At 42.9% G+C, this 26,604-nt stretch overlaps 2 long non-coding RNA genes across 4 annotated transcripts in view; one reads left to right on the top strand and one right to left on the bottom strand.

Annotated features, from left to right (window-relative positions):
- Positions 1-11,220, top strand: part of LOC123619004 (uncharacterized) — a 32,228-nt gene extending 21,008 nt beyond the window's left edge. Inside the window, exons 3-4 of the long non-coding RNA XR_006727517.2 lie at positions 6,746-6,907; positions 7,006-11,220. This is a non-coding gene — a long non-coding RNA (uncharacterized LOC123619004). The remainder of the gene's footprint in view (positions 1-6,745; positions 6,908-7,005) is intronic.
- LOC123619009 (uncharacterized) lies at positions 9,061-25,947 on the bottom strand. 3 transcript variants are annotated; one of them, XR_012510735.1, is made up of 4 exons: positions 16,762-25,947; positions 15,583-15,983; positions 13,301-13,484; positions 9,061-10,412 (listed from the first exon to the last, which is right to left on the bottom strand). It is a non-coding gene; the product is annotated as an uncharacterized LOC123619009 (long non-coding RNA). The 3 variants fall into 3 exon arrangements; XR_006727524.2 differs by having other exon boundaries at positions 9,075-10,412; positions 15,583-15,732; positions 15,944-25,946; XR_012510734.1 differs by having other exon boundaries at positions 9,262-10,412; positions 15,583-25,941.
- Positions 25,948-26,604: the final 657 nt, after the last annotated feature.

The following is a 26,604-nucleotide window of genomic DNA, read 5'->3' as shown; positions in this document are numbered from 1 at the left end:
CTTTTCTGTGTATGGGAGGAAGCAAACATTTGGGCTCATTGAATTCATTCCTTTGACAAGCACCTAGCTATCTAGGGCCAGTATCTTGTCCTTTATTATTCTGAGTCCCCTCAGGGTGCACCATTGTGAGTGACTACAGAGGCTGGGCTGCAGGCTTGTCTTCGCTTGGGGGTGGCAGCAGCGGCTGATGACTTGATGGTTTCAGCATTCTTTGTTTACTGATACAGTTTGCAGTATTTTTGGTTCACAAGTCCCACATCCATACTTACTAGTTTTCTGACCTGAATGCACTTCTTGGTCTCCCCAAACCTCATTCTTCTCGTGGGTGATATGGGGAGGGGGAAAAAAAAATCACACTTACTTTTTTAAGTTGTTGGCTGCGAGGATTAAGTGAGATAATATATTTACATGGTGCCCACACCTAATAAATGCTCAGTTAATGGTCATTAGTTCCATTATCATTATTCTAACTAGGAAATAACACTTTCAGGGTTATTATAAGCATTATCATCATTAATGATATTAATGGTTATATGAAAGGTTCAAAAGTTTTCCTTAGGTTGTGGGAATTCAAAGATACACACACTGGATACTTTCTTGCTGGGAACACAGGTCCTGTGAAATGAAGGTGTGGACAGGGTCTAGCTTGAAATGATTCACTGGAATCTTCTGGAATCCCAGTGTTTCACTGGAAGCCTTTATGCCATGGCAAAATTTCAGGAAACACTCTTTGGGGGGGGGGGTCACATCTAAGATTCTGCACAAGATGAAAAGTTGTAAAAATCCACCAAATGCTACTGCTTGCGTTAAGCAATGTCAAATACTGACTAAGATAGAAAAAAGGTCACTTAGAAGCTTGCTATTTTTACCCTCACTACGAAGAATTCAGGTGTCCAGCTAACGAGCTGACTTTTGCACTTGTCTTTTCTGTACGTAAGATTATGAAAAGCCTCTAGTCTTGCTGTTATTGGTGGCCTCGTTGATTATAGGGTACAGTTTGAAATTCCTGAGTCTCATGAGGTGTAGAACTGATCAGAACAAAGGGTTCCAAGAGGAAAACCATCTTGCTGGCTGAAAAGCCCTACTGAGCTGCCAGGCCATCCTCACGGACCCAGAACATCATCTGAAAGCATGCAGTAGGGTCTCAGGCCAGAAAAAAGTTTCAGCCCTGCTGCTAAACTGGAGAAGAGTAAATAGGCTTGTGTTGGTCTCCAAAACACAAGGCTGTTCCCAGACAGAAAAGGCAGATGTTAATTAACCATTGCAGAGTTAGAATGGCTTGTGCCATTCTGCATTGAACAGTCAGCTTTGACTTCTGATTGCATGCCAAACAGAAAACAAACAAACCCAATGTACTTGCTAACAAAGGTTCTTATTGCATACAAGTCACATTTAAGGTAAAAGAGGAATCTTTTTGTGTGTATGTGGGTATGTGTAATCATAGCAGAGCCTTCACTGAAATGATCTCGATTGTATATTTGTATGTTTTATTTAATTTTCTTCCTTTCCTGTGGAGTTCCCTCTTTCATGAAGCCATCCCTCAAAGTAAATGCTGATAAGAAATTAACACCCACACCCTGGTATACTTTAAGGTGTTTCATTTTAAATATTCACACTTGGATTAAAGTGTAGCATCATTTATTTACCTTTCACAATGCTTAGCATATTGTAGAGGCTAAATACATAGCAATTAAAATAAACTAACCTTACTAGAACTATAGTGGTACTTTCCTAGATTTTATTTGACATTCTGTCATTCTTAAATTGGTCTAATTTTTCCTCAAATGGCAGGATTTGGGATTGTTCACAGTCACAAATGAGAGAACAAAATAAGAGAAAGGCAGTCTTATAAATGAAAATCTCTCTTATCTATTGGTCTTGCCTCCCAGACTGTCTGTCTGTCTCTGGAAAGCAAAGTCAATAAAAATGATAAGAGCTGGCATCTCACGAATGTACACCCTTAAACCATGAAGCAGTAATGCTGTGCAGGGAATATTTTTCTGACCTTTTCAAATTGCATCCAACTGTCTCGGGAATTTCTCAGTGACTAGAGGTAATAAGGTTCAATCCGTTTTACTGGCTGGCTTCAAATTTAGTTCCCCCGAATCTCTAACTTATCTATTCTTTGCATCTTAGCTCTGGCATCCATTCAGCACAGAAATCCATGCATCTCATCTTTTTTCCCTTTCTCGGGTTTTGCTAAAAGATCACACTGTGGAATCTACAACCATGACCACTCTCCACTTATGGCCCCTTGAAGAACAAAATAGTAGCATGGGGAAGGGTGGTAGATGTGATGTCTTTTGAGAAGCCCTTGTTGACTTTAATTAGCTTGTAGATTTCATCTCCATCTTACATCTCAGTTTTTACCTATGTGATTTATGCCCAAGTAATCTTCATTAGATAAAACTTTTTTCACCTTAACTATATCACGGACACTCTGTAGAATATTGAAGGGGCAAAAATAGATGAATCTCTTTTGTGTTAAATTGATTTTGGTTTTTCTTCTGTTGAGTCCAAATGCAATGAACACACTCCCCAGCATCCGAGTGTGACTTGCTAAAAGGCAGCTGGGCGGCCCCATTCTTCACTGTGTTCCCTGAAGGAGAACAGAAAACAGAAGCTGGGGACACATTTCTTGACCTCATGAACATGTTGGATGTCTGGAAGCCTTGACGAGGAGTTAAAAGCTTGTCTTTTCATATTTAGAGCATTTCTGTACTGAATATGCTGCGGGGGAGATGATAGCAGTGTTTTCTTATTTGTAGGAAACACCAAGTTCAACACACACTCACACGCTTGTTCTGTGGCTCCACCCCGTCGCCTTTGCACTGCCTTCTGCAGCCCTGATTAGAATCTTGGCTGTAAGTTCCTGTAGTCAGTGGAGCTTGGAGCCTCTTTCTGGAGCCTCTCTGTTCATGGGCAAACAGCCACGAAGAGGAGGAACTCTTTTTGAAGTTGCCCTTCTACGAGTCTGTATTTGCTTGTACAATAATTGTCAAGTTTGATCATCATAAGATATTTGGCTTTATAAAAAATGAGATTATTTCAAACAACTCTATTCAGAAAATAGGTTTAGAGGGGAGAGGATAAAGAGCAGACATTGTTTTATTCAATTATTTATTGTTTATTCAAAACAATGTATTTTTTTCTTAAACAGAATATACTTATGCCAAAACTCATCTTCTTAATATAGCTCATCTTTTCCATTTTAAAAAATAAAAATAATGGTGTTGATGAAAGTTGAGGAAACAAAATATGTTTAAGGATATGAGTGTTTTTTGAAGTTGCTATTTTGTCATTTGAAATTCAGTTCATCTTGACAGTAGAGTCACGGTCCTGATTTTGCCCCCTTACAACCTGGGTATGGTTAGCTGGTAGCTTTATTTTTAGTAGAGATGAGGCATTTTGGCAGTTTTGCATAAACAGATAACCCAATATTTGCAATACAGCATAATGGTTTTTATCACTAGCCAGGGAAGAGTCAGACTTCCAGATAAGGTGATTGGAGCAGGTCTGTTCCTTGAATAGAGCTGCAGTACCCCTGACAGGTTGTTAACGCCGGTGTGTGCCAGGTGTATGCCTGCATGGACATGTGCAGCCACGTGTGACAAGCATACACTCACTTGAAACTGGGATTGAAAGGCAACAATTCCTAAACCAAGGGATTCCAGTTTGTCCCTGGAGATGTCATCTCAGTAAATTAGAAACTCGGCCATACCTATGACACCTTTCAAAACAGAGTGGCTTAGCCAACCAGCTCTGAATACACATTTGGTGCCTCCTCTTTCCTATTTCTGAGATAAATCATCTCTCCTCCCCTTCAGGGCCGGGAGGTAAAACAAAATCAATGTTCAGCCCTTCCACTGACAATGTAAAGTGGTTTGAATCTGGTGGGAGAAAGGAATGAGGTGGTGCCGGGATCTATTTGTAATGTGCTGTTTTGCCTTGCTGGGTGTTCTCAGCATTTGGGGCATGCTTGGGGAGCTAATCAGGAACTTCCAGGTGCAGAGGCACAGGGAGAATGGGAAGTGTCATTAGCAGTGCTGTGAGTCCTGATGGTTGCTGCTCGTTGGATGACTGCCATTTACCGGGTAGAACATCCACACCTCATGTAGCCTCCCTCCATCTTCACGGAAGCCCCATAAGACAGGTACAGCTGTCTTTGATTTACTGGGGCAGAAAGTGAGGCTTGGTATGGTTACAGCTGAGTTTGCTTGTTAGTGGCGGACGATGTGTGAGGAAAATTCTTTTTACATAGAAAGGAAGAAGATAATTCACTGACTGAACTCAGTGAGTGTGGGACATTTTCTCCTCCTCTTTCTTCCCCTCCTCCACCACCTCCTTCTCTTTTCATCTTCTTACTTTTCTTCCTCTTCTCCTGTTCTTGTCTCAAAGAGAGAGTGAAATGAGGCTGAATATTAAAGCTCCGTCTTCCGCAAGACGGCCGTCCTTTTCTCAGTTGTCCTGGAGGTGCCTTTCAGTAGAGTTACATATTGATTTTGAAAGTCTGATGAAGGCCAAGAGTTCTGGCTAATGGCTTCTAGTGTCTAAACCCAAGGTAATTTTTATTACCTGAAAACAATACCACCAAAGCAGAAGATGGTATTATATGCTGTCCTCACAAGCTCACATTCAACACTGCCTCACGTCTCTTTTCGTCTGTGTTAATGGTTTACTGGGATGAAAAAGTGGACTGAGGAAAGAGATGTTCAAAGGAATTTTTGTGAGTAACCCAGGAGAGCCTACTTCTGTAAATATAGTATTTCAAAATCAGGGTAGCTAGGAAATTAAATTCCTCCAAATAGATCACTAAGATCCTTTTTTCTTCTTCTCTTTGCATCACATCTCAGTATTACAGAAATAAACATGTTTGATTGCCAAGGCAGGCTTGTTATGGTGGCCTTAGCTCAATGAAGATACCAATGTGTGAGGATTCAATTTCACCCTTAGAGTGATGCCTGACATACGTCAGTGTGTGTCTCAGTAAAGGGCCTTGGTTATTTCTTCTGGGTAAACTGGGCTTGATTGCCACAGCCCCACTTAGTCTCTGATGCCGAGGCCAGCAGCTTCATGGGGGTTTCATTTGTTCCCAGCGTATCATCAGAAGACAGACAATATATTAAAATATAAGCAGAGTGGTAGCATCTCAGAAGCTCTGTCACCAGTGTCCCCTGCAAATTTATTTCTTCCTAGAGTGAGTATTCTGAAGTTTGGGTCTGCATCTCACTTGAAATAAATAATCCCCTTTAAACATTTTCAAACAGAACTACACAGGAAAGGCAGCATGACTTTAGATGGAAATATGATTTCAAGATCCCCTCCCTCTCTCTCTGAGGGCTCTTGAATGTGCATGTGATCCCAGTACAGAGTTCTTCCATGAAAGCTTTTATGTTTTGCAGAAGGCCCCTTCACTTCCCACTGTCACCCTTATTGGGAATAAACTCAAAATAATATAAACAAACGAGTAGATTGTTCTGAAATGGTCTGTCACACACAGTTCATCTTCAACACTTTGCTTTCCATTACTGCTGAAAGAGGGAAGGTGACAGCATCACTTTTAAATCCGTGGGTTTAGTCGTGGGCACCTGCCTGTGCTTCTGTGATATACAGGCAATCTCTACTTGTGTCCGGGCTGCAGCAGTTTGTATTCCTTAATTGGAACCCCACTGATACCCTGTGGGATTTCCTCTCCTTGGCAAGGCAGTATATCCATACAGACATGGAGCATAGCCACCGTGGCCTACTGTAATATTATAGTCAGAAATATCAACACTGGGATCAAAATTAAAACAACACCTAGGCTAATGGAGATTCTAGACTGCCTTGTGATATGATTAGGAACTCACCATTTTCCTCAGTGTTTATCTTTGGACTTAAAGTCATGTCAGCAGAAATTCAGATTGGATATGCTTTATCAGGATGTTTCCTCTTCTGTTTTAATTCCTCATTGCATTGCTTCCAGAAGGGAGGGGCTGACTGGTAAAATTACTGACAGTTACACATGACAAACAAAGAAACACAAGAGGTCTGAGCTTTCTAAATAGAAATGATACTGTTTTATTATACCTTCTGCCTTTTTAAGTGAATAAATACTACATGATCAACTTTATGAAAATGCCTGGAAAGCCTTAATTTTACTAAAATTAAGTTAATTAAAATAAAATTAACAAGTAAATCCTCTTTATCTTAACTTTTATTGTCAGGACAGGATTCGTTACCTTGGACATCAGAGGGCCACGCCATTGTCTTTATTTATGGTTACATCATTTGCATTTGCTTCTCCTTTCTGCTATTTTTATTTTTGTCATCGGAGTCCATGAAGACTTAATCATGAACCTTCTAATTTTCCTTAAAAAAATGTTGATTTATCAAACTGGCTGCAGAAAAAGAAGATCAATCTGACATTGTAGGTTAATGGTAGGGAACAAAATACATTCATAATTAGAAGAGAAAAGGACTTTCCTTGTTCATTCTGGTTGATAATGAAAAGCCCCTCACCAAAGTGTCTTAGAAAATAATGCATTCAGACTGAGTCGAATTACGCCAGCAGATTCTATTTATCTGTAGCTTAAAAAGCAGCTGCGTTTTTGTAAAAAGCAATGAATGTGGCAGTCCTACTTAAAGGTAGGAGAGAAAGAACACCCCTTGTTTTGTAATAAGGGATTTTCCATTTAAAAGAGCGAGCGATGTTGTTGTATGAAGTACGACCATTACAGTCTGTGTGCTCTATCTCACCCACCAGGAGGCTAATTACGGAGGGGCCAGAGAAGAGGCCGGTGCTACAGGGTTATCTCGCAGCCTCAGATGCTGGATAAGTTGGGAGAGACAGAATCGCTTTTGGGTGACATTCAGAACAGCTGGAGTGATTATTTGGAAGAGAAAAGCCTACCTATTCTTTTCCAAGGTAAACAGTTCATTTCATCTGTCGGCCACCTGTTTTATTACCAAATTATGCGACTATAAAGAGATCTATAAAGTTTGCTTTTAAAAAAATTCTTTCAGGTGCGTGACTATTCCCCCAGCCCGCCCATCCCCTGATGAATTCTTAGCAGCCTGCCCGAGACAAAGGATGCTCTCAGAGCCCCACCACACCTGGAGCCACGCTTTGAAGGATCTGCCAAGCTCACTTTTAATCGGGAGAACGAAATTACCCACATGGAGTCAGCAGAAAATGAGAAAGTAGAGCTCGTGCTGCGAATCATTCCAGCAAGTGCCAAGGGGCTAGTTGAGGAATGGCTTCATGAGGTGAATATCTTTAGCTTGTACTTAGGGTTTGGCTAGCGTATAATCATTTTCTCTTTTAGGAGCGATGACTATCATAAGTGTCTTTCCCAACTCAAGAGCGCTCCGGGCATGTGTCAGGCCGTTGTCAGACTCGGTATCGGTCTTGTCCTTGTTGTTATTTACTGTGACTAATTTTACATTTGCAAATACTCAACGTTCCACTGTGGCGGGGTCTCTCGGAGCCTGGGACCGGGGAGAGCCGCGTGTGTCTGTGTGCCTGGCCGTGAGTGCGTGTCGGTCACTCGTGTCTGTGTGCTGTGTGCCCTTGTTCTCGTCTCCTCTCTGTTGTGCACGTAGCCGGGGAGGGCTGGCCAACCACTGCGTTCTCAGATGTGGTTCGAGGCTTTCATTTGATTGTTGGACCAGGAAGAAAAGAATGTGTCACATCATGATTAACGGTCAATCTGAATTTTCAATTCATACGAAGGGAGAAGGGGGAGGAGGCTATGAGCCCAGTGATGAGACTAACCTTTTCCCTTTGGGAAGAGCATGATTCAAATTAAACAGCACTTTCAGTGTGAAATTAGTTTGAAGGCCTCTCCCTCGCTCCCTCGCTCCCTTTTTTTTGGTCCCTCATTTAACTCTTTGATGGGTGGCTCTTTCAGAGAGGATCCCTTCCTGCCTGAGTCTGTTCCCAGCAGCAGCCTATGGCTCCTCTTCCTTTGTTCTAGTTTTCTAAAGACTGGGTCCAAAACCCAAGGACAGAATATTTGGCTATTTTCAAGGCTCCATTATTTACAAGATGACATTCTCCCTAAAACATGTTTCTTTATGTCACGAACTGACCTCTCAAACAAGCAAATAAATAACGTTCTTCTTTTAAGGATAACTTTGCCAGGGAGAGGGGAGAGCGATCCTTTTGAAAGACCCCTCGAGTGCCCTCTGCTTTGCGCCAGTCTTCGCTGGCCAGGGGGCCAGTGAGGAAGAGCGGAGACCAGAAAGCCCAAGTTCCCTCTCAGGGGGCCTCTAGTTCCCCACATGGCTGAGGCACGGGATCGCCAGGCCAACCTGCAGCAACGCTGGCTTCAGGCAAGGATGTGCCTGGACTCTTTGAAACCACCTTGCAGTACTTCCTGGTCCAAGGACTCAGGCCCAAACATGTAGAAAGAAGTGCTGTCTGTGGAAACACTGGGCTGCTTGCCCACCTGCACATCCTGGCTGCCCCCGTCAGGCCCACCAGGATGTAACCTGTGATTGATTCGCTTTCTGGAATTTGGTGGCTTGTTGGGGAAGGGATAGTACTGAAAAGGCTGAGACAGGGATTTTCTTGTAATGTATTTTCAAAGGGAAAATCTGAGAGCTTTGAAATTCCTTTCCCAAAGGAAGGAGAGGTGTGCTAGAGGAGGCTGGGGAGGTGAGGCAGCTGGGAGTGGAGGTCAAGGTGGGGGGGGTGGGCAGGTGGAGGCAGAGGAGCAGCTGTGTTTATTTTAATACATATCATTTAACCCTCACCTAGAAACAAATTGGAGAGGTTTGGGAGTGCATTAATCTGGACCCAATTAGCATGTCTTTCTCATTCAAAAGTGCAACCTGAGACTAATGAATATAAACTAGAGTTTTAGATGTCGTGCTTAAATCATTTGCATGTTTCATGCATGATAATTGAATTTATGTCTGCACTTCCTTTCACTTAACTATTTCCAGTCTCCTCCTGGTGAGTCACATGAAACAGGATTTCGTTATCCTGGGTGGAAAGAACTTACCTAGACTTTACTCCTAATGAGAAACTTGAGTGCTTGTTTCTTTTATTTGAATTTGAATAACTCAGTATTTTTTCAAAAGCAAAAGGCAGGGCTTAAGAGTCTGGCATGCTGTTTCAGGAGTCGGTAAATAGGCCTTCCAAGTTGATTTTGGAAAGGGCAGAAAATCCATGGGAATTTATGGCATTGAGTTTTCAGTGGTCCCAGAGAACTGGGTTTCGATGTGGCCACTTTTCTTATTTCCAAGAGCAATGTCACTTTACCGCCACATAAAGAATGTTCTTGGGCTGTGGACTGGAGTTACTTAGATCACAGGGATTTCGTGCACAGCACTGTTTTTGGCATAATTCGATATTTGCTTCCATACATGCGGGTGGGAGATGGTGTCACCCTCCATGAAGGTCTGTTAATGAGCGGTTAGCACTTGTGGTCCCTTAGCATGCTATAGGTTTTTTCCTTCCTTTTTTCTTTCTTTTTTGTTATTTAAGTGTAGAAGCCTTAATGCTGACAGTGCAAGCAGGTGCTAAGCCCCCTGCCCCCAAACCTGCTCCAACATGAAAAGTCTAAAAGCTGGCAGTGTGCATGTGAGAACACTTCCTAGGGAAAAACTTGAAACATGAGGCTTGAAATAATCCCCTGGTTTCAGTTTGTATCAGTGATTGATTTGTCTGTCTGCTGTCTTTCCTCATGTGTTTCCAAGTCCAATGTCAAAGTAATGCGCTTTTCTCCAGGAATTCTCCCCAATGTCCTTTGTTTTGGGTGCATTCAGTGGTTGCGTGTTGCTGAATGTCTTCTAGTCTTGTTTCCTGGTCCTTGTAGCTAAGAATGTCTTTGAAGGATAACATCGTGTTAATTTGTGATGTCACAATTTAAGTGTGCTTCCTGTCACTTACGTGTAGTTTAAAATGTTCCTTAATGTAGCATGAAATGATTGGTTAGCTTTGAAATGGTTGTGAAGTCATGTGAAGAAAATAAGTTTTGCATCCGACCAAGATAAATTCACTCTAGTGCTTTATGGCTTTTTATTCCTATGTGATAGTAATAAAGTCTCATGTAGGGATGGAAGCCATGAAATACATTGTGAAAAATCATCAACTAAGAAGGGGCCATCAGTATAGAAAACGTTAGCCTGTGGAGCTGTGAACGTGATGGAGAAATAATTTAGCGTATAGCTTTGCTATGTGTGGTGTTTGAGTTTCTCTATCCTGAGATTTTTGACAGCTAAGGAATCTAGGTTACAAGAGTTGATTCATCTTTGTAATCATTGATTTACATGCACATTTAGGTTTGCACATTTCTGTTTACCATACATTTTCTCCGTTCTCTATTAAGGACCGTGCTCTAGGGGAACTATTTATAGCCCGCTGATCTGGGAGGGAGCATTTAGTCCTCCTATGCCTCCTTTCTCCAGCTGTGGTCTTTCTTCTGAAACAAAGAAGAAATAGTCAAATCAGACTTGCCCTCTTGGAAATGTGGTCCAGATTGCTCTACTCCCAAGCTCCAGAAAAGGTCTACAAGGTTGGGGGGCAGGATTGGTCAACACCTCCTCAGATCCATGAATCCACTAAGAGTTGATTTCCACTTTACAGGGGTAGTGTAGTCCAGAAACACCTGGTGTCAGAGGCAAGGGGGGCTTTGGAACAGAGTCAGGCTCTAATCCCTCTGCTACCCCAACTTCGTGACCTAGGGCAAGTCATTTAAACTCTGAGCCTCTTTATCTTTAAAATGGGGAGAAATAATACCTTAGGGGGATGTTGGAAGGATTAAATGAAATCATGCCTACCTGTGCCTAACAAAGCATTTAGCATATTTAAAAAATCGACTGAAATACGACTTTTCCTCCCTTCCTCTCTTCCCTCCTTCCCTCTCTCATTCCCTTTTCTCTCCCTCTCATGTCCTCCCCTCCCTTCAGATGTTAGTCTAAAAACAGCACCTTTGCGAGAGAGAAGACTAGAATGTCTAATAAAACGCAAGCAAGTAACTAAAAAACAAAAAAGAATACCTAGTTGCCTCCTTTCCATATGTGGTTGAAATCCCTCGGTTGGATCAATAGTTTAATTTTTTTTCCTTGAATTGTTTTAATGATGATTGCCCTATTTTCACGTCTCCTGTTTTCTGTATATTTTGGCTTGACTGTGTGTTTTAATACTGACTATTGACTTCTACTCATTTTTACTGGTTTTCTGTATTTTTTTTTCCACTGAGAATTCCAATAAAACTTATTTTCATCGTCTTTTGCCTCTCCATTTCCTCCACACGATGGGATTTTAGCCTGTGCTCTGAAAATGTCTGGACTGCTCCAGAAAGATAAATGATGTCTTTTCCTTAGAAACTGCCCACTGGTAGTGCCTAGAGAACTCTATCCTCCCTGCATTTGCGTATCAATGTGCTCGGGGAAATTGGTCAATTTAGTTGTAACTTTGATACTAGCTTAACTTTTAAACATATAGAAATTATAATTGACTTTATCACTAGTTTATAGGATAACTATGGATAAGGAAAAGGACTTTGCAGGGACACAAATGCTGAAACGTTAAAAAAAAAAATCACAGAATAATGTAAGTGTACTGCTATAAAAATAGACTATAGTGAAAATCAGTGACACCATATTTGTGTCCACACTTTTTAAAATTATCACTGAATTTGTTTTTTATACCCCTATTCTTACTCCTGTATATCCAGATCCTAGTAATATCCCTAATCCTTAGTAGGTATTCAAATATTACTGGATAAATTGATGGGAATGGAAGGAAGGAAGAAGATGGGGGAGGGGATAAGTAAAGAGCTATATCCCCACAAGAAATAGATTGTATGGTTCGAGAACACATACCCAGTTAAAGGTCTACACTCACTACAGAGTGAGGAGAATCTAATTCTGTACTAGGGTAGATATTACATTCTTATATATCTTGGACATTCAAGATAAAATGACATATACAAAATTATTCTAGGGGCCCAGAGCAAGGAATATTCCCTAGAATCAGAGAAGGAGCCCTTTTGGGATTTAGAACATGAGCCAAATTTCCATAGGCAGGAGTCAGGGACTTAGAAATTAACTTATCAAGGAATTTATTAAAAGCTCAAATGTGTGGTTCTTGGAAATGTTTCCGATGTACAAAGCCTTGAACCCTGGAGCCCATATTTACTTCTAAATATCTTCACAAGTATCATTAGAAACAGACAGTAGCTTTCAGTGGACACTCTTACTTAGATTAATTAGTTACTGCTGAAGCTCAGTGGGCTGCGATTAGCTCTTACACCCATGTGGGACAGGACAAGTCTAGACTGCCAGCACAACCGTGATTTCAAAGATGGCCGTGTATTTGCCCAGGCTTTCCCTGTATTCTTGTGTGATTGTCCTTAAACTCCAATACTTGCTGTAACTATGAGGCAACCTGTGCAAAAGTGGTAGCCTCCAAGAAGGGCTTAGCATCCCCCAGCAGGTCTAGATGTTGAATCTGTCAGTGGACACTGGCCTTTTCAGGGTAACTGATTGGCCATAAACTTGCAGTGTATTCCTAGGTAAAGTGCACATAAATATGTTGACCAGTGGAACAAAATACTGCAGTAAAAAGTGATTTCACTCAGCAAGTGAAGGAGTAAAGCTCTGTCTCACCAGTGGTCATGGCATAAGCAAGAGAGACTCACATCAGAAAAGAGTGAGAGTGTGAATGTGGGGCAGAACAATCCTCACATTGTTTCTTCCCTAATCTTCATCAGAAGTTGCACTTCATCAGAGGTTTCACCCACGACATTATCTTAATCAATGGAAGGTAACAGCCATGGGATCTGGGTATGGACAGCTTAAGAAAAGTTCCACATTGTCCTGCACATTCAAAATCCCAAGATGGTGCTGTGGAATTATGAGGTCTCCTATTTGGTGAAATAGAGAGTTCAGAATTCTTCTCTCATTCTTTGGATGGTCCCAGGAACTCTCAAACCATGGTTCAATTAGCAAAAGCGTCATCTTTTTAGTCACAATTTGGACCTCACCAAGTAGCATGTGCTCTGAGTTGTCTTTGTCCCAGTGGGAATGGGCTTATGCTGGCCCACACTCTCACCTGCCCACCTTTATACCAAAGTCACTCACACCTGCATGGAAGCCATGACTGAAGGGGAGGTTCAACAGCAGCTCTGGATCAGAGTGGGGTCTACACAGGAGAACAGAGTGAGCCCACAATCTCAGTGAGCACCAAATAACACAACCTTCTCGGTCATGAGCTTTAGGTTTTTCCATCTCTAAACCAGTTCTTAGTGTCCAATCTCCCAAGGGTAGCTACTCCAGAGGGAGCTTCCCCAGACCCTGTACTTACAGATGAGGCTATCCTTAGATTCGAAACACTGATGGTCAAAGGGTGGCATGGGATGAGGCTTGAAGAAATCTCTCCTGATGCTACTGGAGGGCTCTTCTCTTCACGACCTTCCATCAAAGAGGCCTCCAGACATGTGACGATTCGCTCTTGCCAGGCCTCTTAACTTTTCTTTCCACCGTTAGTCCTGATCAAGATGAACAGAACATAAATTGGTTGGTTTGAAGTAATAATAGCAGCCCTCGTGGTTCATTCTTTCATTCTGTTAGCTCTTTTCTCTTTCATGTGTTTATTTAGGCATTACGAAATAAAACTGTTTAGGCAAGAGATATAAAAATATTCTGGGAGTTTGTTTATTGGTCTTCCAAAATCAGGCTATGCAAAGGGGACTCAGTAAATACTGATGGCTTAACTGCTTGCTAACTTAAGTTCAGAATCCCTACCATGACCCACAGATCTCACAAGGCCTGCGTTTGTCCCTCTCTTGACCTCATCTCCTGCCTAGCTCAATGAGTCCAGCCTCACTGATTTTGTGATATTCCCTAAATATACCACGTGCACGTCTACTGCAGAGCCTTCGAAATTGCTGTTTCCTCTACCTAGAGCACTCTTTCTGGAAATCTACACATCCCACCCTCTCGTTGCCTCAAGTCTGCTCAGAAGTCCCCTTGGCAGTGAGACCTGCCAAGCGGCTATAAAAGAAGTTCCCTCCTTCTCCTCACTCCCAGCATCTTACTCTGATTTATTTTTCTCTGTAGATAACATTTTTCATAATCTGATATACTATATATTTCCTGATTTTTAAAAATTAATTGATTGATTGCCTTTCTTCACTAGAACATAAGGGTCCAGGAGGCCAGGGGATGGATCTGTCTCTTTTGTTTACTGCTTTACTCCCAGAGTCTAGAATCATGTTTGCACATGGTAGACACTCAAATATTTGTTGAATGAAGTAATATTCATTGGGTACTTCCTCACATCTAGGGGGTCAAGATACTGACATTATATGTCATATCAGCAAAAAATCACTTGTACTTCTCATCATTTGAATTAACCATGCTTTAAGCATTATCCTCTCCTAAGACAAAAAAAAATAAAACAAAACAAAAAACGCTTACTTTTCCAGTCTCCTCTCTTGTAAGTCATATCATGATGAGCATCTTTGCCCATCAACTTCTATACAAATTCCTCCCTAGGACAAATTCTTTGTTGTGGAATTACTGACTCATAAGTTCATGGGCATTTTTATGGCTCTTCATTTATATTACCAAATTGCTTACCAGGCATGTTATATCAACTGACACTCCAAACAGAAGGAAAATGTCAGAAAATTTTGGTTTGACTTTATTTTTAGCAGTATCACACAGATTTCTGCTGAGTTCACCAGATTCCCTTGCTCTCTCAGTTCTTTTGATGGATTCCCCCTGAGAATACACAAATGTGCTATTTTTATTTACACTTTGAACTTTGATTCTAGATCCAGCATGAAATAAATTATTCTAGAAATGGAAGGAAGTCAGAAATTATATTTTCCAATTCCTCTATTATACATAGGAGGCAATGAAGTTCCAAGATCATACTATGGGTGGCAAGCAAGTCTGGAAGTGAGAGCTCTCAAATCAGCACCTGAAAATATGTGAAAACCGTGAGTCAGCTCACAGGAGTCAGAGCACACTGTGCTAACTCTGAACTATCAGTGTCCACCTGTTCCTCATTAATGTCAAAATGTCCACTAGAGTCTCTCTTGATGTTTAGATTAAATACATTTATGGGGAGTAGGATGTAACTTTTGACTTGAACTTCCTGTTCCACTTGCTGTGTTAACTTGTTCTGGAAGCCTCTGTTTCTCTCAGTCTCTCTTGCACAATCTGGCCCCTTCACATTTACCTTCTTTCTGAATTTCAAAAAATTACAAGACAACTGAGAAACTGGTAGCATTTGTTGCATTTCTTTGAATATAAGCAAAACCATTAGAGAACTGGTCTTCTTACCAAAGAAGAAGATTTTGTGCTTTTCTGGAGCTAATACAAAATTGTCACTTGGACACTGTGGGAATGACTATTCAAACCAGCCCATACATTTATAAAAAGCTATACATATTTGAAGACATATATCTTAACATATAAACACACATGACCTCCCATTTCTCTCCAGGGTAATGTACACTAATGAAAAACTTAGAATTATATCTTGTCTTTCCTTTGAAAGGCTAAAATCTGGTCCTGTACTTTTTTTACTCACATGTATGCCTTCATAAGATCTCTTTTCAGATAAGGTGTTCTTACCTTATTCATGGATTGAATTGTTCCAAGAATGCCATAACCGAAGATCAAACAGTGCTTAACATCCATGGTAAATAATTATCAGAGCTCTGCTTATTTTCAGAAAGATCTTGAAGGATGAATCAATTGATGGCTTAAATAGGACAGTGTGTCCTGAAAAAAAGCATTAATGTATGAATATGTGTCTTAACCTGGTTGCCTTCGCTAAATGCAGGAAGTCTGAAATTTCAAACTATTTATGGAGAATACACAATTATTTACTGATAAGCATGAATATCTCTAAAGAAAATGTAAGTGTCCAGTAAAATAAGCAAGTAACTCAAATTGACAAGAAGCCTCCAAAATGAACTTAGTAGTCACTCACCTGAGCTGTAGGGGCTTTAGATGTGTACATGCAGGCATATCTGTTTGTTTCAGGAGAAAAAATTTATTTTAAATTCAAGGACAGAAAGTTGTGAGGCTCACCTGAAACAAACCAAGCTTTGCACAAACAACAAACATGATTTAGGAAATTTTTATCTTTACTTTAAATGTGTATTTTTTGGTTATGGCCCCTTCTTATTTATGTTAGGTAGTTTAGGTAGAAATGAGCACTGGGCAGGGGGAGAGGAAGGGGAAAAAGTAATGTTAACCAGGGAAAGGGAAATAAGAATGATCTTTGTTCTTAGTCACCTGAAAAAAAAAAATTTTGATGAGAGACAAAGTGTGATATAAGCAAGATTTTTATTAGTGAAGTGAAAAAAAAAATAGTAAAAGATAGTCCACTCCCAAGAATTGGGAGTGGGCCGCTCCGGGAGAGGAAACATGGCGCTGTTCTTTTGTTTCTCCTGTTTTTATATCCTGGTTTCATGATTGATTGATTGACAACTCAGGTTCCCTCACTCTGGTTAACTGACAGTTCAGTTTCCTTGTGTTTTGGGTTGTTCCTTTCCCCTTCCTCCCCACAGCCCAGTGCTCATTTCTATCTAAACTACCTAACATCCCTCCCTCTAGTCACATGACCCCAAGTCTTTGAGATGTCAAGGGCGACAACCACTCTAGCTACTTCCTGGTGATCTGGAGCAACGATGGAACTCGTTGGGGTCCTAGACTAGCTGGCTGTCACTGGGCAGATGCTGAGCCAAGGGTCGGTGTCCACTGAGGGGCTTGTATAAAAGCTGTCTTGGCCAAATGGTTACTTACCTTGTATAGCCACTTGAAGTTTAACTCTAGACGAGAAGAAACACATTTTGTAAGAAGGTTGAAAAGATAGAGGTCAAGTATATAGAGCTAATCCTTGCCAAAGGATGAAAGGGGCAGACGAGGGTCTTAAAAAAAAAAATTGATTTCTGTGCTTTCTGTTGGTTTAGGTTTTAAAAGGCAGATGTTGGATCGTTAGTCCAGCGAACTAAAGGAAGAATAAAAAGGACCCGAATGTTAGAGACATTTTAAATTAGTATTAAAACAATTTGATCGGGGCCCTAAAAGAAAAAAGATTAGAGCCAGTAGATGTTTAAGAAAGAGGTTTATCTAACAGGGATCCATAGTCCCCTAGGGTGATGGAACAGTCTCACTGGAGTGTTGCTTGAGAAGCAGTCGCAGATCACTAAGAAGTTCACAAGAATATGTGGCTCCCGTCTGTGAACCAGATCTCATCAGGGTTTTCCAGGGTTTGTCGGTGAGGTCTGTTCTAGCTCCTAGAGAAATGGATAGGGTCTCACGACACAGGTGAAAGGGAAGAGACTCGTCTGGTGATGGTAATAGTGTAGCAGGATTAAGTGTCCCACAGACGGAGACAGCACATCTGGGTTTTCCAATAATAATGCCTGATATTTAAGAAACCAAGCATCTGAGACCCAGAAATGTCTCTTGCCTTTTAAAAGATCAGAAACTTGGTGGTTAGCCTATGCTTGTATAGGGGCCCCCAGAGTTAGCTTAGAAGCTTCCTCCAGGAGAGTGGAGAGGGCGCCCAACACTCTTAGGCAGGAAGACCAGCCTCGAGCAGTGGGACCTACCACGTGGAGAGGTATCCCATAGGCTGTTGGGTAGGACCCAGCCGTTGGGTGAGGACCCCCAAGGCTCTTCCTCCTCTCATGAAATATAACTGGAAGGGCCTTGTGGGATCTGGAAGCCCCAAGGCCGGGGATCTTAGTAGGAGATTTTTTTATTCTTCCATTGCTTCCTGTTGGGAAGGACCCCACTAGAGGGGTACCGAGTCATCCTTACCCTTTAAACTGTCATATAGAGGTTGAGCTATGGACCCATAGTTAGGGATCCAAAGCCCACAGTAACCGGTTAGTCCGAGAAATGCCCTGAGCTGTTTTCAAATAGTGCTATTAGGGAGTTATAAGATTCCCTGAATTCATTCAGGAGAAAGGCTATGGTTTCCAGGAGTCAGAACAACTCCTAGATAAGTTACCTCTTGTTTGACCATTTTGGCCTTAGACCTGGAATCCTTATATTTTTGCTCAGCCAAGAAGTTAAGAGTTTGGATTGTTATGCTGAGTGGCCTGTTTTCAGGTAGGGAAACAGATAAGCAGGTTATTAACATACTTTAGCCTCTTTTAAAGCTGTAAGTCCTGTAAATCTTGGGCCAAAGCTTGCCCAAAGAGGACTGTCTCTAAACCCCTGTGGTATCACTGTCCAGGTTAGCTGGCGCTGACACCCACTGGATGAGTCCCACTGAAAGGCTAGTAAGTATTGGGACTGTGGACTAAGGGGTACACAGGGGAAAGCATCTTTAGGTCTAAGGTGAGGCACCACTGGGCTCCTGGAGGTATGTCTGCAGTAATACATCAGGGTTTGGAACCATGGGATGAAGAGGCACTACAGCCTTGTTTATGATTTTTAAATTTGGGACTAGTCTGTAGGCCCCATCCTTCTTAATGACAAGAAGGATAGGTGTGTTGTAGGGTCTAGAGGAAAAGGGTCTGGAGAAGGAAGTTAGGACAGAGTAAGTGGCCCCAGTATCCAAAAGGAAAGTTATTGTCCCACCTGCTGCATCCATTTGTCCCCGCGGCTGCAGCCCAGGGATGGAGATCTCTTGCCTTGGGGCTGACTGGAGGGGGCTTCTTTAGTCCCAGACAACCATCTGCAGGTCGCAGGCCGGTTCTCCCCCATGGGCCGTTTGGCTCGAGGGACAGAGGGCCACCCAGTGACCTTGCTTGTTACACCAAAAGCAGGCAGATCTTGGAGGTATGTCCTTACGGGGGCATTTGTTGGCCCACGACCAGGTCAGCGGCAGGTGTTGTGTTGATCATCAGGCTTGTCTCGTGCTGCTGGGGGCCGAGGGCTTAGGGACGGTGGCTGCTCATCTGGGCAGGCCTGGCCTCTTTCCTTCTTTCCTTCTCCTGAGCCTTGGCCTCTTGTACCTGATCTCAATTTAAAAAACAAAACAAAACAAAAAACACCTGTGGCAGCAACGGTTAGCATTTATCAAGAGTTACTCTGGGTTCCTGGATTGCCTTTTGGAGTTTTTGTCTAATATTGGGGGCAGATTGGGTGAGAAATTTATCCTTTCAATGAGAGGTATATGATAGGGAGAGCAGGGGAGGATGTACGTTTAAGGGAGTCCCCCTCTCAAAGAGGTGTTGGGGACAGCAGGTTGCTGATAGTAACCATGGCCAAGGTGGTTATTTTGCATTTCTTTAGATCACTGCTGTCCCTCAGCAAATAAAAGATGTGGATATATGGTATTTTAGACATTTGCCTTGTGTATCGTAGAGGAGATTAAGCTGGAGCAAGGTGCTTGAATTTATGCTATTTATGGGCCATGCTTTTGGCTAAATGTAGCCCAGGGGAGTCACAGCAGGGATCAACTGTTGGCTTTCCATCTAAAGGGCAGGATACTGGGGGAAGGGGGGTGCTTCAGAGTTCAGCATCCTGAGATGAAGCCCAGAGGCTATAGTCTGATGTCTCAGTCTTCTGCCTGTAGCCAAGAGTACCCTGAAGCCATGGACCGAAGAAAGCCTGGCGTCCCAGGGTCACCGGTCCCCACAGGAGGAGGACCCGGCATCCCAGCCTCCTCTCTGGATGGGGAAAGTGGCCACAGTCTTACCATGAGCTGAGAGTCTCCGCAGTCCAAGGAAATAGTCAGTTTTAACCATGCGGGTGGTCAGTGATCCAGGAGCAGAAGAGTTGCTCAACTGGGACAGCCAGAGAAACAGGACAAAAATTGAGGAGGGAGTTAGGGGTAGAGGGCCCCTATGGAAGCTCCTGCATGGGGAAGGCAGCAGGAGAGGAGAACTTGAGCTAGAACTCCAGCATCTCAGTTTTCTAAGGCAGAGATGTTTTCTTGCCTAAGCAAGTGTCCCCGGAGGGACATGAAGCCAGAAAGGAGTCAGAGACATTGCAGCCCATGGTTACTGTCCACGGTGGTGTTTTCTAGAAAAGGCCACCAGGGACAGTGTTACTCAAGCCATGTACGAAAGCCGTGGCCAAATACTTGCTGGCCCGTGAATAAGAGTAATAATACGGTTACGAGAGTCCCCAGGGCACCACAGGTTGAAACAGTGGCACCAGGGGCGAGGCCCAGCCGCACTGGGAAACTGGGAGTTCTCTTTTAGGTCAGAGAGTGAGTAAGTCATAGTTCAGAGGAGGGCACCCCTGTTGGAGCCATAGGACCTTGCAGTGACCAGTGGGACAAAGAGAGTCAGAGATTGAACAAGGGTGTTTTTCAGAGAACTCAATAGCAGAGGTCAGAAAGCAGAAGCAAGGACCCCCAGCCGAGGATAGAGACCAGTATGTAAAGGTGTGAGTGATAAAGTAATCGGTACACAGGCCTGGTCCCGCGTCTTGAGTCAGCTGCCTACCTCACATGTCATCTTCTCCTCTTCCTGGTTTCGCAGCTTTTCCTTTGAGCATTGTTTTCAGGCGGTCAGCGGTCTTCTCTATAGGCCAGTCCAGCGTAAGGGCCAGAAGGGACGCGTTTACCGTGGTTCTGGAGTAAGCCTGGTTAGCTGCCCCTGGAGCTCCGTGGCAGGCGGGGCTGGCGGGGGCAGCGCGCGGGGGGCAGGCGTGCGCGCGGCCCCAGACAGGCCGCGGGCTGCTTGACCGGCCCAGCACCGCTGGGAGCCCCGCGCCCTGTCCTCGCTCCAGCCTCCACAGCCCGGCCCCAGGAGCCTGTGCTCTGCTGGCCTCCGGGAGGGAGAGGGAGATGGAGGAGGAAAGATTAGGTTGAAGCACGCAATCCGAGTCACGGCACCAAAATCAGTGTTACCGGGAAAAGGGAAATAAGAATTAACTCGGTTCTTAGTCACCTGAAAAAAAAAGAATTTTTGATGAGAGACAGAAAGCGTGATATAAGCAAGATTTTTTTTAGTGAAGTTTAAAAAAAATAGTGAAAGATAGTACCCTCCCATAGAAGCGGGAGCGGGCCGCTCCGGGAGAGGAAAAATGGCATTGTTCCTTTGTTTCTCCTGTTTTTATACCCTGGTTTCATAATTGATTGATTAGATGATTGACTGATTGACAACTCAGGTTCCATCACTCTGGTTGATTGACAGCTCAGGTTCCTTGTGTTCTGCGTTGTTACTTTCCCCTTCCTCTCCCCCGCCCAGTGCTCATTTCTATCTAAACTACCTAACATTTAGATTGTAGAAAATAATTTCCGTAAATATTTTCCCCAGTTTTATCAAATCCAAATCTTTAAAGCCAATTGCATTCCCAGCATCTGTCAGCTGCTATACCCTCTCAAGTCTAGAAAATAACCTTATCTTCAGATATTCAAAGCCTCATATCCTCTCACTCCATTTCCACACCATCTTCCCCTCCAAGGCGCACAGGAACTAAAAAAACAATCATCCACCAACAGCCTGTTTCAGGCCATGTCGTTTACATACATCTCACCAGTAAGTCATTGTCCTCATTTTTTTTTTTCTTCAGATTTAGAAACTGAGGGTCTGAGAGATGATGATCACTGGGCTGCTTTTCACATATTCTCGTACATCCCTGATGTCCGTCCTCAGATCCAGGGTATGACTTCTACAAGGTGTGCCAGCGGCCCCAGCTCCAAACCCACCCTCTGTGTTTTGTACGTTGTGATACTGCAGGACCCCTTATTCCTTCTACGTGTCAGAGGCTGGAGCCAGGAGTGCATGCCCATCCCCACCCTCCACACACATATCCCTTACCTTGTTTCCTCTAATGGTTGAACCTGCCCAGGAGGGGGAGGGTTAGTGACCGCTCCTCCCCACCCTCACGCCCCCAACTCCCACCAGCTGCTGCTTTTTTTCTGTTGTTGCTAACGTTTTCCCATAATTCTTGCTAAAAGTCAGAATGATGCTAGAAAAGGCAGGGCTGGCCCTATCGGGGCAAAATGTCCTCTGAGTATCCAAACAGTAAGCTTTCTGCCTCCCACGTGGGAAGCACACTGCCAAGGGTCACTGGGTCCCTTGGGAGACTTTTCCAGACCTCCTCCACTTCCTTGTGTAGACAGTACGGTGGAGGAAGGTCTGTACTCTAATTCTATTAAGGCAGGCGACATCAAGAATAAAGGAGAGTGATGGAGTAGATATTTCAAAGTGACTCAGTCAACCTTTTGCAATCCACAGAAGCAGCTTTCTGTACTCACAGAGGACATTGTCCAATGACAGCTAGTGAACGTGACAGTAGAATTACAATCTGAGGACCCAGCTCTGCCCCTGGCCGGTTGTGTGAGCATGTGAAGGTCACTTCCTCTCTTGACTCTAGTTCCTCATCTGTAATCTGGGATAATTTCCATCCTTACTTCAGGTTGTTTTGAGGCTCAGCTCAAGCGATACATAAACAGAAATGCTGTGAACTGGAGGTACAGCACCTAGAGGGTTATTAGGTTGGAAATTTGACACAAAATGGCAAAATGTAATTTCACTTGAAATTTAACTTGGCAATTTTAAGTTCACTCACTGGTTCAAGTGCCAAGCCCTGTACCAGGGGCTGGGATGGTGCCAAGAACAAGGCTGACTCAATCCTCCGTGGGGACTAAAGGCGTGGGTGGCAGACACAGAAAAAGCAGTCAAACTAGAGATGACGGCTACGAAAAGGGGCACGCAGAGTTCAGTGGATGTGTGATGGGCTCCCTTTGGGGGATCAGGAAAGCGTCCTAGAGAAGTGACACTTGACCCTAGTCTCAGAGCAGGTGACCACAACTTCCTGAATACCATGAAACTAGACCACACAGAGTGGATACTCTCCCATCGTCTGATTTCCACACCTAAAAACAGCTCAGTCATTCCTTCTACTGTCACACAGATGTAAAAGCGAAATTAAAAGGGATTTTTAGTCTAAGGATGATAACTTTTGACACAAAGCATTTACCACTCTTATTCTCCTTGGCAGCTGAACAGGGCTCAGACTCTCCGGAGCCATGACTGGGACACGTGCCTCAGTTTCTCCTGGGGCGCGGGTGGAACATGGGAGATGTGGAGGTGGAACGTGGGAGATGTGGGGGTGGAACATGGGAGATGTGGAGGTGGAACGTGGGAGATGCAGGGTTGGAACATGGGAGATGCGGGCGTCATCTCTCCATATCGAGGGGCTAGAAATACATTTTTCCGTTCGCTGCAAGAGCAAACCAGGGGCTTCCCTCTAAGCTACTTTTAGAGTCAACCCCTCTATCTACTTTCCTAAATAAATCTCTCCTCTCCTTCATGTACAAAACTTTTTCAGAGAATTGTCATTATGTGTGACCTCAGACAAGTTACTCATCCTCTCAGGGGAGAAACAGTAAAACCACAGGGTGTTTCCTAAAGGTTTGTTCTGAGAGTTAAATGAGTTATGACTTAAAATAGTGCCTGGAACATAGGAAATGTTGTACCAGTGGAAGCCAATATTATTATGATGATAATCACCATCTTTTCCTTCCCTCCTGCTTACTCTCCGTTCACTACAATTTGCTTATAACCTATGACTCATATCTGTAAACAGCTCGTGTTAAGGTCACCAATAGCTGCATGTAGCTAAATTGAAGGAACTATTTCAGTTCTCATTCTACTGACTTCTCCATAACAATCGACCCTGTTGATCAGAGCCTTTTAAAAGTGTATCTTCTCTTCTCTTGACATCTATCACACAACAGTTTTCTAGGTTCCCTTTTCTTTCTCTGGCTACGGCTCCATTTCTTGTGTTGGCTTTTTCATCCTGCCCGTATATTTAGTCTGAAGCTACTCAGGATCTGGGTCTCAATCTTTTCCTCATTTCTCCCAGGGGTAAGCCTTTTAGAGGCTTCAGCAACTTCTTCCCTGTCAATTTTCTGAGTTTCAAATCCACAGACACAAGTACCTTCTAGACATTTCCAGTAGGATATTTCACAGGTACATCATCTGCAACATCAAAATAAATTCAACGTCAAATTTCTTCAAAACAGATTAGTTATCTTCTGCCTTAAACCTGGGCCTCCTTCCCAGCTTCCTGTCTCTGTGAATTCTACCCATTGTGTAAAGTAGAAGCCAAGGAGTAATCCTTGGTATAGTTCTCACCTCCCTTCTGATTTCAAGCTGTAACTTGTATGTGTCTATTCAATCCACCCATTTTCCCCTGACGCCACTGCCCTGACCCAAGGTCAGAATGCCAAAACCATGGCAAAAGCCTACAGCCCAGCATTGCCAGTCTGTTCTGCCCCTTCTCTGGGTCTCCAGTCCCATGTTCAGCCAGATGTGGCTCTCCATGTTCAAAACTGACTTGTCAACTTCCTCTCCATCTTAAAACCTTTGAATTTTTTTCCAGTGCTGTTAGAATAAAGGCCAAAGTCATCACCATATCCCCCAAGGCACTATCTGACTCTGCACTCTATTCTCCTTTGTGTCCCTCAGTCCTTTCCAACGTATTCCTACCCTCCCACCTCTTTACCCTCCTGGCTGCCTCCATCTGGAAGGCTTTCCAAGTTCACCACTCCACCTCCATCTATTCAACCTTCAGACCTTCCTCTTCCCGTCTGCCACCTCCCCAGTCTAGCTTCCCAGTCCAGATCAGGTTCATCTGTTGTATTTTCCCACCAAAGTGTGTTTTTTATTTTATTTTTTGAAGATGGTGTGATTTAGTTCTGGAGGTCAGAAGTCCAAAATGGGTCTTGTCCAATTAAAATTGAACACTTGTTCTTTTCAAAAATCCTGGGAAAGAGTCCATTTCTGAGCCTTTTCTAGCTTCTAGAGGCTTCTTACATTCCTTGGTTCCTGACCTTGTATCTCTCCAGCCTCCACCCTCACACCGTCTTCCTCTGTTTATTTTTTTAGGATATTTGACTCAGTTTATAATTAACTATTCAATGTGTGATTAATTAATGCTCTTCTTGCCAAATATAACTCAGGCTCCATGACAGAAAAGACTATTTCTAGTCTTGCCCGTACTTTTCTCGAGCACTTACCAAGCAGCCTATTGTACACACTTACCAGGCAGCCTATTGTACAGAAGGAACTCAACATCTGTTGAATAATTAAATGAGTGATCTCCCCATCCTGGGTTATCAGAATATTTAATGTTTCTCTTCAAAATCCTCAAATCCAACCCCCAAGCTTGATCTTACTACATTCTAAGAAAGACTTGAGGATTATAATTAAATTTTTGGCTAAAACATAGCAAGGGTTTCTTTTCAATAGCTGTGGTTTCCCTGTAAAAGTGAGACTCATTAAAGCACATGTTGAAAGAATGCATGTAAACAGCCTCAAATCAAGACCCCAAGATTCAAATAGGAGAGAGGCTGCAATTAATCTGAAACCTAAATTGTATTTTCACATCAACAAAGTTATAGAAAACCAAGTCATTAAGTAATTGCTATTGTGACACAGATGCATGCCATAGTCGAAGTACTTTGCACAGCTGTAATCTCAAACTACCTAGAGGTTTGCCACATTCTTTAATTTTCTGATTGATTAAATGGATTATTTGACATTTTGGCAGATCATAGAAATTGCTGAATAACAAAGACTTCTTTCATTCCTCATTATTCGCTCTTTCTGAGCTTAATGCAAATTCCTTAGAAACAAAGGTGTGATATTTCCTTTTCTATAATTTTATTTCAGTGTTGTGTTTTTACTGATAATAGTAGCAGTTCCCACACAAAAATTTCACATTATTAACTTAGCATTTTCTCTAATTAAAATGTAATGCATAATAAGATATGAATTTCATATCACATTCAGATTTTTCTCTTGTCTACAGAGAATTCCATGCTTTTATATTCTTGTCAGTGGAACAGAGGATTTAAAAAAAAAAAAAAGCCCTCATTGGTTAATGGGAAATTTCTTCAGTTTTGGCTGCCAACTCATCCTTTGGGAGACTAGGTATTTCCAGGTGGCTGGTTAAATGACGGTGTGGACAGTATTTACACTGACTAGGCTGGCCAGAGTGGGGCTTTTTGTTTCCAAACTCATTTTCTCTAGTCCATTCAGTTAGTACTGATTATATAAATATTGCGTAGTTGTCACTCATCCACTGGGACACCCACAGACCTCTATTTACAACCTTCATCCAACTTCTAACATGGATAAAGCTCCTCTCTAATCAGGTTCTCATGCCTGCTTGAGGAGACAGAGTATTTGTTACAGGGCTGAGTGCCTAGGATGGCGACCCCAGCAAATACTCATTGAGTTTCTTCTAAGTGATGGAGCCTCACGAGGTATTAGAAACATACTGACAAGACACTGACTTCCCTTTAGAACAAGGTGCTCAGACTCCAGTGGGGAAAATTACAATGTAGTCCAGTAAATGCTGTATTGGTTGATTTAACCATCCTGTACCCAACTTGGCAGGCAGGGAAGGCTTGTCAAGGAACTAAAACCTCTGCTGAGATTTGAAGGCTAAGTGGTAGGAAACCCAGTGAAGATGCAGCATTCAGAATGAAACAGCAGCATACGGTAAGCTTGGAAACGTTGTCCACCACGACAGGATTCAAGATACACAATCAATTCCAGTTCAGTATGTCCCAAGCTCAGGCTAGAAGAGGGGCAGCTTAAAAAGTGGTGATTCAAGTAGAGACCTGAGGAGTGTGTCAAGTAAGGAGCTCTATTTTCTTTGTATGCAGTAGAGAGCCACTGAAGAGGCGGAGACAGGGAACGCTAGGATCAGCGTTGC

Source organism: Camelus bactrianus, chromosome 12 (assembly GCF_048773025.1).
Source record: "Camelus bactrianus isolate YW-2024 breed Bactrian camel chromosome 12, ASM4877302v1, whole genome shotgun sequence".
Classification (NCBI taxonomy): Eukaryota; Metazoa; Chordata; class Mammalia; order Artiodactyla; family Camelidae; genus Camelus; species Camelus bactrianus.
The sequence above is the reverse complement of the archived record's forward strand: the minus strand, read 5'-3'. Positions and strand labels throughout refer to the sequence as shown.